This window comes from Elgaria multicarinata, chromosome 6 (assembly GCF_023053635.1).
Source record: "Elgaria multicarinata webbii isolate HBS135686 ecotype San Diego chromosome 6, rElgMul1.1.pri, whole genome shotgun sequence".
Classification (NCBI taxonomy): domain Eukaryota; kingdom Metazoa; phylum Chordata; class Lepidosauria; order Squamata; family Anguidae; genus Elgaria; species Elgaria multicarinata.
The window spans coordinates 48,419,437-48,436,510 of NC_086176.1; positions in this window are offsets into that span (position 1 = coordinate 48,419,437).

A 17,074-nucleotide genomic window follows, 5' to 3' on the forward strand; every position below is an offset into this window, starting at 1 on the left:
TGACACCTGCTGAAATTCCCTTTTCTATGCAACTGTTAAAGATACAAGAGTCCTGTCCTCCTTTTCATATGGTCACCCTAACTTCATCCTCCCAATCTGGATTTGGGCCTGAAAGACCAAGGAAAAGTGTAGGTGCATTAGCAGTAAATTGTAAGCAAGCACAATTTGTGACATTGCACAACATCATTACTGATCACAGGGAACACCTGTTAAGGCATGAATTGTGAAGTGAATGTGTGTTGACTTTCCCTGCATTTCAGAATGATGCTTGAGTGTTTGGCATTGGGTACTGTACTACATAGTGTAGTATATGTCCTCAGAGTGGTTAGTCATCAAGTTTTCAAACAAAACAGATTATAGAATAGTTATAATTAACAGGGACTGGCCGGCGAGATCATATTATGCCAGTCCTTTTCCAGCTTCATTGGCTGCCAGTCCAGGTCCGGGCCCAATTCAAAGTGCTGGTATTGACATTTAAAGCCCTAAACGGTTTGGGGCCAGGTTATCTGAAGGAACGCCTCCTCCCATATGTACCTACCCGGACCTTAAGATCATCTACAGGGGCCCTTCTCCGTGAGCCCCTGCCAAAGGAAGTGAGGCTGGTGGCTACTAGGAGGAGGGCTTTCTCCGCTGTGGCACTCCGGTTGTGGAACGAGCTCCCCAGAGAGGTCCGCCTGGCGCCTACACTGTACTGCTTTCGTCGCCAGCTGAAGACCTTTTTATTCACTCAGTATTTTAACACTTAATTTTAACTTAAATTTAAATTTTACTGTTTTAACTCTGTATTTTAATCTTATATCAACTTTGCTGTGTGGTTTTATCCTGGTTGTGCTTTTTATACTGTATTTCGTAATTGTTTTAACCTGTTGGGTGTTTTATTGTGGTTTTAATTTTTGTGAACCGCCCAGAGAGCTTCAGCTATTGGGCGGTATAAAAATGTAATAAATAAATAAATAAATAAATAAATAGTTGTAATGACGTTCATAGTGAAGCCCATGCATAAACTGGCCTCTGGAAATTAATGATATAACCCACATTTCAAGTTTTTCCGTTCAGAATGCATGTGCATTCATATAGTCTGCTTTAGCTATGCTAGATATAGAGCCAATTAGCCAACAAGTTATTTTTTGGTTTTAGGCCTTTTGCTATGCAGACTTGCTTATTTAGATTTTGTACATCTGTCATTGGTTGTAGACCTTGCTAGAGTATTTGCTTTTATTTTTATGATCTGGGGTTGGTCTCCATGATCAGACGGGGAAGAAGTGACACCTATTTATTTTATTTAATATCCTACCTTTTTTCCTCCAAGGAACCCAAGGCGGCGTACATAATCCTACTCCTCTCCATTTTATCCTCACAACAACCACCCTGTGAGGTAGGTTTGGCTGAGAGTCTGTGACTGGCTCAAAGTTACCCAGTGTGTTTCCATGGCCGAGTGGGGACTACTACCTGGATCTCCCAACTCCCAGGCCAACACTTTAGCCACTACACCACACAGCTATCATGTTACAGGGCAAAGTGCTGTGTTTACGATTATTTTATTGCATCAGTAAGAAGTATTTTTCTGACTTCTTTTTCAGCACTGCCAAAAAGCATTTTCTAATTGCTTTTTCAGCACATATCTGTTGTCCTAATCCACTTTGTGAAGTAAATTGCATTGTATTCAATGATATTTAATTCTGAATAAATGAGTTTAGGATTGGGGTGAAAATATTTTATTGGCACTTAATAGGCCCATATGATATGACCCACTTTTCTGTAGTTAAGAGATAATGGGTTATCTAGTACTTAACCCATAGAAGAATAAACCGGCTGCCTGCCTGAACAGATTAGCCTTGGGACTTGCTTTCCAAATTTCTTCTAATCTTTTCATTGCTTTCTTTGTGGAGCCACAAAATATTCTTGATAACAGTGTTTCTCTTGGGTGTTTTCTTTTGTTGTTGCTTCGCTGAGCCAATGATACTTGTCATCCTTACGAAGCATTTTTTATGTGTAATCCTTCCACTCTTAGGTATTAAAAACGATTATACTTTAAAAATGGACAAGGTAGCTGTTATTGTGTTACCTCGTATAAATTTGGACCGTGTGCATATAAATGTCACAGGTTTACTGCAATCCTTTTCCATTTCATGGTCTTTTGGCCTCAGTGATCACTGTTTTTGACCTTTAAAGCCCTAAATGGTTTGGGACCAAGTTACTTGAAAGGTTGCCTTCACCAACATCAGCCTGCCTGCACTTTAAGATCAGAAAGAGAGGCCCTTCTCATCTGCCCACCAGAAAGAGAAATTAGGTGGGTGTCCACATGGGAGAGGACAGCAGTGGCCCTACACCTGTTGAATAAACTCCCACCGGTGGTCCGCCATGCACCATACTTGCAGGCTTTTAAGAAGGCCTTAAAAATGTTTTATTTTACCATGGCCTTCTCATAAATGAATACTGTTTTGCTGCTATTGCCGTTGTTCTTGATGATTTTATTGTTAGTTTTTACTGTTAACTTTTATTGTTTTTATCTGATATTTTACTATGTATGTTTTTATTGCTTTTAATGTTTATATTGTTTTTATGTATTGTTGTAAGCCGCCTTGGGAGGATTTCTGCCCTTAAAGGTGGCTAAGAAATGTTTTAAATAATAACAATAACAATCCTTCCCTTTCTTGATGCATGTGTGTGTATTCTGAAGATAACACTGTATGTCTCTAATGGTCTTGAATTTCTACATGTGATCTGGCATCTTTCATTGCTCAGTGCCATTTAGTATGCCAGTTTTTTCCACTTGTTTTAGTTTGATTCTACATATATTTTGCATCTGACAAATACTTACCAATGTGAGTAATTCCATTAAGACTATCCGTATTATAGAGCATCATCAGACAGGGGTTTTTCGCGTTTTCCTACTGTCACTATGGCCTCCTGCTGTTGTCCCACAATAGCGACGGTCTCTATTGTGGAGAAAAACAGGGAGAAAAAGAGGAAGCAGCAACGATTATGTGGCCCATTCAGGGGCCATTTATATCACACCAATTTTCCTGCACGCAGCAGGAAATTGAAGCACATTCTGGTTTGATTGTTTTTTTTAAAAAAAAAGACGGATTAAAGGGGGTCTATTTTGTGTCAGAAAAATGAGTGGAAGGAGCAGGGGAAGGAGCAGTGGGAGTCGAACGTTGTTGTCTAAAGGACATGCGAACATCCATAAATGGGCAGTAGTAAGTGTGCGATAAAATGCTCGTCTGATGATGCTCATAGTGTATGTAGTAAATGAGACTATCCACAAAATAGGGTATTGTATTTAGCTATAAATATTTGCATAAATAATTTCTTGGGTCAAATCTCTGAGACCACAACTTTCTCCCCATTTTAAATTTCAGAAATAATGAATGGCTTTTATTACATAGGCATATAAGACCTTACTCTGACCTTATTTATGTTTTAAATTGTGCTAACCTAATTGTCCAGAGTGGAATTCTGACTAATTCATGCTAGGCTTTAGAGCACCAATACTGATGTGGCAAATGAACTTCACTTTGACAACAAGATTCTAGATTAAGATTTTAATTGTTATGTTAGAAATTTCATATTCACATAGGCTCTGATTCTATATGCAAACTTACTTGAAGTTATGTTCCAGTGAAATTATTGGGGCTTACTTCCAAGCAAGAGTGGATGGAGGTGTCAGTCTTTCATTTGGGGTTGGTAAGAGAAACATTCATATATCTGATTCTCAGCTGTATTCCAAGAGCCATTTTGAACTCCAAAAGCAATACATTTAGGTTGAAGTTGTGTGTGCTTAGCACAGTTGATGCTGATGAGCCTAAATATGCACAATGATACAGATTTACACCATTCTTTTTCTTTGTTCTTGTTGTGAATAACTTTTCACAATTTAATTAAATCAGGATGAGGTGACTTAATCCTTAAGCGGTTTAATGCGTAGTGTGAATATAGTTTAATGCATGGCAGATCTATCTAAGAGTACAGGCCTGAACTAGATAATTTTTAGGTAAGTTTCATCCCTGTGGTTCTATGCTTCTATGACTCTTACTAAATATTGTTTTCTAATGAGTTTTATTCTTGCACATATACAATGCTAAAGAGAGATTGTGCAGAGATTCAGGGTGCAGCATTATAGAACATAAAATGTGCAAAAACCCACATGTGCAGTTAAATGCTTTGGAAAATAAAGATGGATTTATTAACCAATTTCAGGTGCACACACTTTTCTCACTTCCCCCACCCCCTGCCAACAGCAAATCTTTGCACTCAGTAAGATGCTGTTTGAAAGCTCCCTTGAGTTTAGAGAACGATTTATCAGATAGTGCAGATTGCCTTTGGAAAGAGGGAACATAGGAGCCCAACAGAATGCTTGGAGACTGAAGCAGTGCCCTCTGGATTGGAAACTAAGGGGTTGTCACTGAAGTAATTGAACTACACTGAACTAACACATTTAGGGTACAATCCTAAACCAACTAGGGAGTAAACCCCATTGAACACAGTGGGCTTTATTCATGCATTAGGATTGCATTCTTAGGAGCTCTGCACAATTTTTAAAAAGCAGCAAAAATGATTCATTCTTGTGTTAAGAAAGTAATCCTATTAAAATAATATGGTATAATCATGCCCCCTTTGTGTACAGGGCACGACAGGGGCTCACAACCTTTGGGAGTCAGTAGGCACATTTGGAATTTTAAGGAAGTGTCACGAACACCATCACAAAATGGGTGGCAAGGGGCATAGTCACCCACAAAATGGTTGTCTTGATAGGCATGGTCAGTTACCACCACAATTGCCCCATCCCCTCCCCACCATGAATGACTTGCCCCCTGTTGCTCTTACCACCAATCCAAGCTTAAAGGGCAGCAGAAGCCCCTTTTCGTTCTTATAGCTTTAACTAGGCCAAGGCATACTGTGTGTGTGTGTGTGTACACACACACACACACACACACACACACACACACACACACACACATCAATCTAAGGGACCAGAGGCAATATATGTGCTCTAAGATGGGTCAGGGTACTGTCTATACATGGAGAAAACACTGCGGTGATTGTGGATCTGCGTCATGTCAGACGATGCAAGCACAGATTCAGAGCCAACACGGGGCTTTCCTGTGATGCTACGATTTGAAGAAGTCAGGGATTTACCCCGACTTTTTCAAACAGAGCAACATCAATACAGTGCTTCCACTGTCTGATACCTTCCTTTAGGGAGGCATTAATAATAATCAGAGAGAATTGCTTTACTATCTCCCCTCCTTGGACTACAAGGCAAGGGTTGAGAGGACATGCCATCTTTTTGACCAAACCAAGCAGCTAGGGACTAGTGGGCAATCAGCCAACAGTATCCAAGCTGAAGCCTAAAGAGCAGCTTTGGCCCAAAGGGTTTAGTCTGCCTTGTTTGTTGAGGAAACAGAGCTCTGGAGATGTTGGAAATAAGATGCCAGAGACTGGTTGCTGAAGTATAGGTTTAAAACAGAATTCAAGAAAAATATGCAAAATAAGTTGATGTATTTCTGAAAGAAAAAAAATCCAATTCCTATGAGTGTTTTTTTCAGTGGATTTGATGACTGGAGATTAGAAGCTAAATATGATATTGGATGAGAAATGCCTTTCCAAAGCCAGCAGAATAGTGTAAGTTGAAAAGCTTTGCCCTTCCCATGTAATTGGAACTGACAAGATAATGATTGTTTTAGTCACCAGTTGAAACAGAATGTGGTTGATGGTGATTGGAGAACAAACTCCACTGCCTGTGTTGTTAAAGTCAATTTTCTTTTTAAGGGCAGTAAGTTTAATTGGTTTTACTCTTACAGAAATATGGATACCCTCCTGCCCTACAGGTTCTTAAAAGGGCTTGGAAATAGAGTGTTTGTATTACTTTTTAATATAAATGTGTATTTCTATTTGTGTGAACGTGTTTAAGTAAAAGCTTGCAGAAATGCCAGTGGAAAACATCTGTTTTGCCTTTTAGATCAGCCAATGTTGAAGATGTTGATATTGTATGTCTGTGAGCTTGCTTTCACGGCACTGCTTTGCTGCTGCTTGCTGCTTAACTCTGCAGTTTCACTGCTGAGGGGTCACGGCAGCTAATCCCAATTGCAGGAGGCAATGCAGGCTTTCCTGTGGTCATTTCACTCACTGGGCTCACCCTCTGCCCAACTTCCAGTGACCAATCAGCAGTCACCATCTGCCCTGAAATGCTGAGCCAGATCACGTGGCGGTAGGGCCATAGTGACTTCTCTTGGAAGGAAAAATTCAGGATAAGTCCCCAACTTTTTAAATGTATAACTTCAGGAAAACATCTCATGGTGGCTGCGAGTCAGCGGCTGAATTTTATAACCACCACACAGCCACTGTGAGGCAAAGAAGACATATAGACAACCCTTGTGTTAGACAAATTAACTTGTCAGTTAGGGTTGTCAGATCTCCCTATTCATAACAGAATCTCCCATACAATCCATCCCGCACACTCAGGTTCTCTGGGAAAAATCTACTTCAGCTAGCAAAAACTAGATTAACAACTGTTACCTAGAGGACCTTCTCTTCTGCTGCTCCCAGACTGTGGAATGGCATGCCGGAGGAGACTCGTCAACTTAAGAGTCTATTAGCGATTCAAGAAAGCTATCAAGACTGATCTCTTCCGGCAGGCCTATCCAGTGAAATTTTAAGATGTTTTTAGAATTTTTTAAAGGATGTTTTTAACAATGTATATTACATTTTAACTCAGTTTTATGTATTTTATCGTTTATTGTTGTTCCCCGCCTTGATCAGAATGGAGAGGCGGGTAAGAAATAAATTTATTATTCTTTATTATTATTATAAAGACTGATCTCTTCCAGCAGGCCTACCCAGTCAAATTTTAAGATGTCTGGCTGTTATTTTAATAATGTATTAGTTTTATATGTTTTTAATCAGTTTTATGTATTTCATAGTATTTTTGTATTTGATGTTGTTCCCTGCCTTGATCCAGAGGGAGAGGTGGGTAAGAATTTTTTTTTTATTATTATTATTATTATTATTATTATTATTATTATTATTATTATTATTATTATTATTATTATTATTCCAAAACATCACAGGTACTTAAAAAGCTGGTTTCAAACTTGAGATTCTGCCATGCCATCTTGTCCCCAATGTTATTTAATATCTACCGTATATGAAGCTATTGGGAGCAGTCATTATGGGATTTGGGGCAAGTTGCCACTAGTATGCTGTTGACACCCAGGTGTTTTTCTCTGTGACATCTGACTTGGGATGTGCACATTCTGAACTAGTGCCTGGATGCAGTTGTGGCTTGGGTGAGGGCTAATACATTCAAGCTGAATCCTGATAAGACAGAGAACCTATGGGTGGGCAGTTTGGGAATTGGGCTGCTCGCCTGTTCTGTATGAGGTTGCATTTCCTCTGTAGGAGCAAGTCGTTTGAGGATGCTCCTGGCTCCACCTTTGTCACTGGGGTTCCTGGTGATCTCAGTGGCCCAGAGCACCCATTACCAATTTTGGTTGGTGCACCAGCCTAGCCTTGGTGATCCATGTGTTGTTAACCTCACAATTAGACTACTATAATGTGATTTATGTGAGACTGTCCTTGTGCTTGGTTTGGAAGCTGCAGCTAGTGCAGAATGTAGCAGCTAATACCTGTGTGAAAAGAACTGAACCAGATGCCTATTAGCTACTAAGCCATAGTTAAGGTTATGTTATCGTCATCCAAAGCCCTAAACAACTTGGAACCAGGATATCTAGCAGACTGCTTTCCCCTATATATACTTAGCCTACCTTTAAGATCTTCAGAGGTGGCCTTGCTGGTCATACTGCAACTGACACAATGTCATCATGTAATATCTCAAAGCCAGGCATTCTTGGTGGTAGTACCCACTGCAGGGAAACCCTCCCCTGTGCAGTTTGGGAGGCAGAAGATGTGGTACATTTTAAACACCTCCTGTAAAAGCACTTCTTCTCCCGGACTTTATCTTTCTTGTAATTGTAATTAGTCATATGGTGTTCCACCTTACTGTTCCTTGTATTGTTTTGTATTGTTATTGTTGTTGGAATGGTTTTTAATAGTGTATTTTCAATGTGATTTTTAATATTTATAGGGATATTATATTAAGGGGTATAAAAGCATTACAAATAAATACATAAATAAATAAAAGTACTGGATGAGTTGACAAAAGACAGGTTGTCCTCCATTACTGATTTTTTGTTATGATGTATGTAAATTTGGTCTTTTTAAACTTCAGAACTTACACCAAATTGGGTCCAAAACAGTCCAGTGGGGAACCAGAACTAATCTAAACAGACAAACATTTAATCTCAGCCGACAAGCATCACCACAGACATGATTGTAATTAAGAATCTATTTATTGTAAAAATTGCAAAATTAAACAAGTGGCATGGTGGTTATATGTATACAATCTCTCTCTCTGTGGTTATAAGAAAAGAGAATGAAATGTAAATACAAGATTAAAAGAATTGCAGTTGCTAAAGTAGGTATTACAAATTTAGCTACTAAGATAATGGCTTGAGCTCCAGCATTGTTATGACTCCTCCTTATCCGCTTCTGTTTACTATTTGCCATCTAAAGCTGAACTAAAAACATTTTCGACTATACTAAAACATAGTAGTTAACCCTCCCTACTCTTTCTCCTGCATACTATTTGAATCTAAAAGCTATGGTGAAGTTCTTCTGGGCATGTGAAGAGTAAAAGCAGAAGACAGAGAACTTCTAAGACTTGGAAATAATTTCAAGACCCAGCTTCAGAAAATAAGTCCAAGTCCTAAAGTCTAAAAATACTCTAAGTCCCAACTTTCAGAGGAATACTCTAAGTCCCAAAGTCTAAAAGCATACAGTAGATTCATAGTTACCCAACTCTGTCAAGTCTACGGTGAAGTTGAAGAGAAAATAAAAAAATAAATCTGCCTTCTAGCTCTGCTACCTGTGCTTTTATACACTTGTTCTGGCCCAAAGGTGGGGGTCATCTCCCAATCACAATTGGTATGAATAAGTGATTAGACCATCCATTCACTAGTCAGAAGTTAGGTGTCTCCCCCTTCCCAATATCTCACATGTTATACTCATGGGGTCTAGAAAACATGGCTGCCATATGGGTGTATTGTCTTGATTGGCGTATAGGACATCTTCTTTGAGCTCGTGTTCTTCTTCGGACATATTTGGTCATATCCGCCCAAACACCTCCTCCCAAGGGTCATGTTTGTTCTGTATTATGGCTTTCCACGCCCAACTTCAAGTGAGGACATTTTCTTATCAGCAGGTGCCACACCACAAGATCTCAAAACAATTTTCCCTCCTAGTGTACATCTGAGCATGCTCAGCGCTTTCTCAGCACTTTGGCCCTGAACGTACTCTAAGAAGCCACTTGTAAAAGTCCACTGTGGGTTTTTTCTCCTTTCTTCAAAGACAATCCTGCACATCTTAGCTAAAGTCTTAATTAATGGTATAAAGTCAATTAGCATAGAATCAACCTTCAGGGTCTTCATGTCCATGGCTCAGGGGTCTGGAATATATCTCTGGGGTATTTCAGATATGAGTCTGGGGTCTTTTTAGGGGGTCTTCTTGTAAATCTCCCCAAAACCCTCACTCAAGCCACCCCATTCCAGATCAAATCATCCATATATCACTTGAGGTAGCCTTCTTCATGCAGCATAATTTAACCCTTTTACCACCAGATTAACAATCTACATTGCAGCCACAGTAAATTGTTGGGCATATTCTTGGAGTCACTTTTGGGTTTAGGTCTACCCATGTGCAGACTAAGGTGGTAGAGTGGACTGTACCACTTCAGGCTGCAGGTGGAGGGGACCTACAATAAGGGTTATTGAATCCCTCCTATCTCAGTTCTCTGTAGGTAGAAAAATAGCACAGCAGGAAGTGGGCAGGTGTAACTTTTCTCCTGATATGCTGTTTTATAGTCAGAGGGAGTTTTCACATGGAGCATTCAGAAATTGTATCTCTTATCTACAGTCCGAAGTAGTTCAATACATGCTATCACCTCAGCTTTCTACCACTTCATTTTGATCTCTGTCTAAATCAAACCTCAGCTCATGCAAGACAACACTGCAGCTAGTCCAACAGACTTGGGGTGCTTCCAGATGGACCTTTTATCCTGCAGTTGCCCTGTTTTATTTGTGGATTTTTACAAGAGATCCAGATGACATTGTCTTCCATTCATAACTAACCTGTGTTTTTCCACTACTTATTCCATCTTTTTTCTTACTAGTAAAAACCCATTGAGGAGGAAAAGACATAATAGGTTCACGATACCTTTTGATTGGTAGCACTGGAGCCCTCTGTCTGGAAGCACCCCTGGCTGGAGCCCTTACAACTGAGTGTACACTGTAAAATCCTACCTCCGGTTCCTTGACAGACATATATATTGGCTTTCCCACAGATTAATTAATATTGTCTGAGGCAGAAAGTTTGAAATTCACTGGCTTAGAACATGAGAAAAAATGTTTTGATTCAGAACAACATAAAACATCATAGATCCATAGAATTCCATGGGTACTTCCAACAAGGCTTTTATAGTGATTGATTTTATTAGGATTTTCTTGTGATTGCACACTGACTCATTAACAGAATTTTACGGGGTGGGGGAGCTCCTAATCTTCAATTAGAAGCCCTCTGGTGTTTTCCCACCGCATCTTCCATTTTTTTTATCAGAAAAAAGTATGTTAAGGTAGAAAAGACAGAATAGATCCACAATGCCTTTTGATGGTTAGCGATAGGAAGTACCCTGTATAATACTATCCACATCTCCACACTTTTATAATTGAAATATTGACCTGACAACATTACTGCATGCTGGGAAACTAAGTAGATTATTTTTTATTTGAGTAACAACTGTAGCAAACAACACAACTCTTTAAGAAAATTCACTGATTTTGCATTAATCAATCCCAGGTGATGTATTACTTAAGGCAAAAAGTTACCCTAACTAGAGACCGATGGAACTTGGGTTGATTTTAAAACTGAACAAATATGAAAGGTAAGTAGGACATTATAAATGTGAAGCACTAATGTGTTTCAGTAAGTTCATATTCAGGATGGAATGCACTTTAGAAATAATGAGGCATATAATATGTTGCACCTTGATTCTTTCATTGAGGCATTTCACAGGGTTTGCCAAATCTGCATTAAGCTTAAAGCTGGTAAGTGAGACTTGCAATTACAATGATGTGTGTTTTACAGAAAATGAAGTCCAGATAAAGTAGACTGCAATCTTATCCACTTACTTAGGAAGAAATCCCAAGCTTTGGATAAACACCCATTAGATCAAACTGTATATTGCCTTTGTTCCAGTTTCGCCTTTATAAACAGGATGGAAGAAAAGATGACATAATGCTCTTTGGTGCCTTTGTTATGATGTAACAGTAGGATTTCAACAGGGGAGTTTGATTTTGTCACACTGATGCTGTACAAAGGAGGGTGCAACCCCAAACCTATTTTCAGTTTCAGAATTCAGTCTGAAATACTTGGAGCAATAATAAAGGATGATATCTCTGAGTATGTGCAGACTGTATTTCCTCCACTGCTGAGTATAACACAATGTCCTTACATATTAAGGATCAGAGTCCATGGCTTTCCAGTTGACAGTGTTAGTTTCCAGGATGCTGGCAAACAAAAAATTACCGTAGCTGTATCGGACACTAAAATATGTCTGGGCTGCTTTTTCATGTTACTGAATTCCTTTCCTTCCACTTTTTCATTCTCCCTTCTCCCTCATACATTGTGACTTTGTTATAGTTTGCTCTTTCATATTTTTCAAGTAAGCATACTAATGCTGGCTCAACACCAAATTGTACTTTTGGGGGGCAGTTGTCATGGCTGTATGTGTGCTTGTTTTTTGTTTTGTTTTTTGCATATAAACTCGTGTTCATTGGCAGATTTCCCAGTTATTTATTACAAGTGTCTTGTTATTGTGACCCAAAGTGTTCCTTCTTTGGTAGGTCTTTCTAGTTGGCTGTTAATAATCGAAATCTGTACTCTATCTGGCTGTGTGGAGTTTTAGTATGTATTGTGGAAGAGTGGGATATAAATGCAATAAATTAATACATAAACCCAACGTTCAATGCTGAATGGGCAATCATGGATGCAGTGTAGTACTAAGGTTGTGCTCATGGTTCAATATAACTACATCCTAACAGGCTATGAGAAGTGGGAGCTAGACACAAGAACTATGAGCCATCTAAGAAGTATCACCTGAAGGCCTTCAAAAGCTTGTGTCAGATTTGTTTATCTATCAAGAACAATGGCTCTGCTATTTGCCAGTAATGTCTGAAACAAATTAAGCTGTTCTAACTTCTTGTTAAATTTCCTTGGCCTCGCCCACACCAAAGAACAGATATTACCAATTCAGCACTGAGACAACAATATAGCACCACCTACTGGTGGAGTTTTCCTTTAAAATTTTTTCTCCCCTTTCCTGCCACTTGGAATAAGAGAAATAAACAGAGAGATCTCACATTGTGTTTTTTTCCAACTTATGTTCTTAAAATACATTTAAGATGCTGTTTTGGGCATATTTAGACCAAACAAACAAACAAAAAAAGTCCTACAATTCCCAACATGCCCCAGCCAGCGATATAGAGGTCAAGCCCTGCTGAAAAAGAATCTTGAAAGTGTTATGTGGACGGGTAATCTTGTAAACATTGTATTCAAAGCCTGCAGTGGCTGTGAATTAGCACTGAGTCAACTATATGACACAGCTGCAGATTCACAACCACTGCAGGGCTTTTCTGTAAAGCTGTGCTGTTAAAAAGTCAGGACTTACCCTAACTTTTTCATTGGGAGCAAGGTCACCCTGGCTCCTCTGGCCTTGTTCTGTGGTCGATCTGGAGGCATTCCGTGTGGATGGCGATCAACGATTGGTTTCCGGAAGCCAGGAAAGGTGGGGGAGCAGCTCCAGTACCCAGATGACTGTAGGAAACCCTGCGCTCTGTCTTGGCTTGGGGATTACTTGATGCCACCTCACAGGCACGAAACTGCGGGGTTTAGGAGGAACGTGGTGCCAACTTAGCACTGTGAAGGCAGGGCCTTGGACTTCCAAAAGGCTTTTGATAAAGTCCTTCACCAAAAGGAGCCTTGTGTGGTGCAGAGTGGTAAGTGGCAGTTACTGCAGCCAAAACTCTCCCCATGGCCTGAGTTCGATCCCAGCGGAAAGGTAACTGCGACTGGGGAAGGCAATGGCAAACCACCCCGCTACAAAGTTTGCCAAGAAAACGTCAGCAAAAGCAGGCGTCCCTCTAGGAGTCAGCAATGACTCAAGTGCTTGCACGAGAGGTTCCTTTCCTTTCCTTTTCCTTCACCAAAAACCCCTGAGCAAACTTAGAAGACATGGAATGAGAAAGAGATCCTTTTGCGGATTGCTAATAGGTTAAAATAGAGAGTAGCAATAAACAGTCAATTCTTGCAATGGGAGATGTAAATACCAATGTTCAGTTGTCTTTGCTGTCCCTGAGTGTAGAAGGAGTGGGGGTCCATGTCAGCATTCCAGCAATAGAGATGAGTTGTAAGAACAGATGCTTCCATCTTTGTGGCAGATGGGCATAAACAATCTTGTAATAAGGTCTGAAGCTCAGTAGTAGAGCATATGCCTTACATTTAAAATGTCCTAGGTTCGGTCCCTGGCACCACCAGGTAAGGCAGGGAAAGGACCAACAGTGCAATATGGCTGCAAGAAAAGAAAATGCTATTTTGGGCTGCATTAATAGAAGTATAGCTTCCAAATCGCATGAGGTACTGGTTCCTCTCTATTTGGCCCTGGTTAGGCCTCATCTAGAGTAGTGCATCCAGTTCTGGGCTCCACAATTCAAGAAGGATGCAGACAAGCTGGAGCGTGTTCAAACGAGGGTAACTAGGATGATCAGGGGTCTGGAAACAAAGCCCTATGAAGAGAGACTGAAACAACTGGGCATGTTTAGCCTGGAGAAGAGAAGATTGAGAAGAGACATGATAGCACTCTTAAAATACTTAAAAGGTTGTCACACAGAGGAGGGCCAGGATCTCTTCTTGATCATCCCAGAGTGCAGGACATGGAATAATGGGCTGAAGTTACAGGAAGCCAAATTCCGGCTGGACACCAGAAAAAATTCCTGACTGTTAGAGCAGTACGACAATGGAACCAGTTACTTAGGGAGGTTGTGGGCTCTCCCACACTAGAGGCATTCAAGAGGCAGCTGAACAGCCACCTGTCAAGGATGCTTTAAGGTGGATTCCTGCATTGAGCAGGGGGTTGGACTCAATGGCCTTATAGGCCCCTTCCAACTCTACTTTTCTAAGTAGACCTGGAAGCCTCTACTACTCAGTGTAAACCATATTGAGTTAAACAGACCACTCGTCTGATTTGGTGTAAGGCAACTTGCTATGTCGCAGTACCTTATCATCCTTCTCTAGCATCAAAGTCCTGAAATATGTTTGTGTGTTTCATGGCACTTTTGGCTCAACAGAATTGACTTTTCCCCCCTTGCTGAATTTTTGTTAAAATTGTTGTTTCCTGGCCCTACACCCTTGGACTAAGACAGGATAGTCATTTAAATATATAAATATACTGCATAGTTACTTAATTCCATTCTGAATAAAAATTCCTATATGGTAACAATTTTAGAATGTAATTAAGTCAACGAACAGCTAGGGCTGAAAAGACTTATTAGAATTTGTATATATTTATTTATTTGCGATACTTCTATAGTACCTAATATAATAAAAAACTTAAGTGGTTATAATTAGGATTCATTTGTGAATACTTTGGTGGGATGGGGGGGACTGTTGTTATCCATCTGATTCCTCAGTCACTGTGTCTGCTCTTGTTCCATAGAATTTAATGGGAGTTGATTAAGTAGAATTGTTTGAGGACAATTGCCTTATACACTTTTATTTGCCATCTTTATTTTTCATCTTGTTTTTACCCTGACAAATTTATTTTTCTAAAGATGACAGGATTAATACAAAAAAGCTGAAAATATAAATGCAAATATCAACCTCTTCTCTTCATTTGTATGTCAACAGCAATACTGTAGGGATTCATAATTCATCTGCACAATCCCAATTCACTTTGACAGGAAACTGACAACAAAATGCCTGCTCATGAAACAACTAAGAATCATCTAGAATCTTATTATCTCCTATAAGAAATGCGCTCATGTTTCTGGTTTTCTAAAATAAATAAATAAATATAGTCCAAATGGTATCTCTGTGCTTGCATGGAAGAAGAATCATCTCCATCACCATGTCCAGACTGTTGGCTCCTAGCATTATCCAATTATTGGATTGCAATTGACTGTGGAATTGTAGTTGACTTTCTACACTATCAAAAGTATTGCACTTTATCTATATTCATCCTGCTACATCCCCATTATTATTATTATTATTATTATTATTATTATTATTATTATTATTATTATTTTTATTTGTATCCCGCCTTTTGCCCAATGCTGGGCCTCAAGGCGGCCTTCATACCTGTAGATGTGACATAGCTATCGTGGGTGGAGCCATTTAAAGCTCAGTAAACATCGGGCCTGTTTAGATGACACACTATCCCACTGTGGATTGCCCAAAAATATGATTCACAGTGGGTTAGTGTTGTTTATCCCTACCCCATGATGGGTGAATTAGCCACGGCTGCTATACATCTGCTAAAGCAGGGTTAGCATGCATCAATAGTGGTTCCTGTGTTGTTAGATGGAAACTCTGTGGGGTTTTGGCCTCATTCCAGCGGAAAACAAAAACGGAGCTGCTGACAAGCACTGTCTCCAACCTCAGATCCAGGAATCTGAATTATTCTATGTCCCACAGGCTCTGTATAGGGGCCATAGAATTGCTCCCTTACTCAGTCTTTTAATTCTCATTAAAATATTTTCATGAATGAGGGCTAGCACCATAATATTATAATTCTATGACATTATTTTTTAATTATGGTGTTATAGTATTCTAACACACTAATACAACAATCCATTTTTTTTAAAAAAAGTTTTTGATTCCCCCCTTTTAATGTAACAGTCTTACTTTATTTTAGCAATAATTGTGAAGGCCTGAAAAAACTCTCAGAATAGTTGTGGGTTGGAGCATAGTCCTGCTAGGGGAGGGAAGATTCACCCAAATTTGGGCTTGGATGCGAAATTAAGGGCACAATCCCATACATGTTTAAACAGAAAGAAGTCCTACAACTCCCAGCATTCCCCAGCCAGCATAGCTGGGCATTGTAAGACTTTCTTCAGTGTAAACACATGCATAGGCCTCTGTCCTAAGTTAATTTAGGATGCAATTCTACATGGCTGGCTGGAGGGATGCTGGGGGTTTTAGGACTTTTTTCTGTCTAAACATGCATAAGATTGTACCCTTAGGCTGCAGTCCTATACACATTTACCTGGGTAAACTCAATGGAAGCTACTTCTGTAGACACATATATGATTGCCCTCCTAGTCAAGCAGCCCACTCCAACTCATATTGTTCAGAAGCTCTCCAACCCTCAGACAATGAAGGTGGCCCCTTCAGATTCAGCAAGTTGTGCATTGGTTCATATGAAGAGGGCTACATTTCCGTATGTCATTAAAGCAATCCATCCATATACAAGAAGAAACCTGAACAGGAGCATTCCATGCTGTGGGCTTTTCTACATGAAGCTTTTCACCTGCCACTTTACTAAATCTGGAAGCTTCTGCTTCCAGATTCTTTGCAGGATTAAGATCAGTTTCTTTACACGTTTTCTTTCTTTCTTTCATTTCTTTCTTCCATTACACAACCACTAGTTGATCCTGTGGTATAGCAGAATTGTGCAAATACACCAGTGTTTCATGCTACCATTCACAAATATATCAGACTTTCCATGTTAAGGAGAAAAAATGCCAAAATGGTTGCAAAGAGCAGGAGAGGCCCTGGAAGATGATGATGTTTTGTAAAGCACATGTAAACTACTGTGAGCGAGGAATCATGAGCACACAATAAATGCTTCATGTAGAAGCTCTGCAATATATTGCAGGTTCTAACTTTTGTGTTCAAAGCACATCACATACATTAGCATCCTTGTCTCTGCACAGAATTGTGCTACAACCCTAGTGGTACAGTT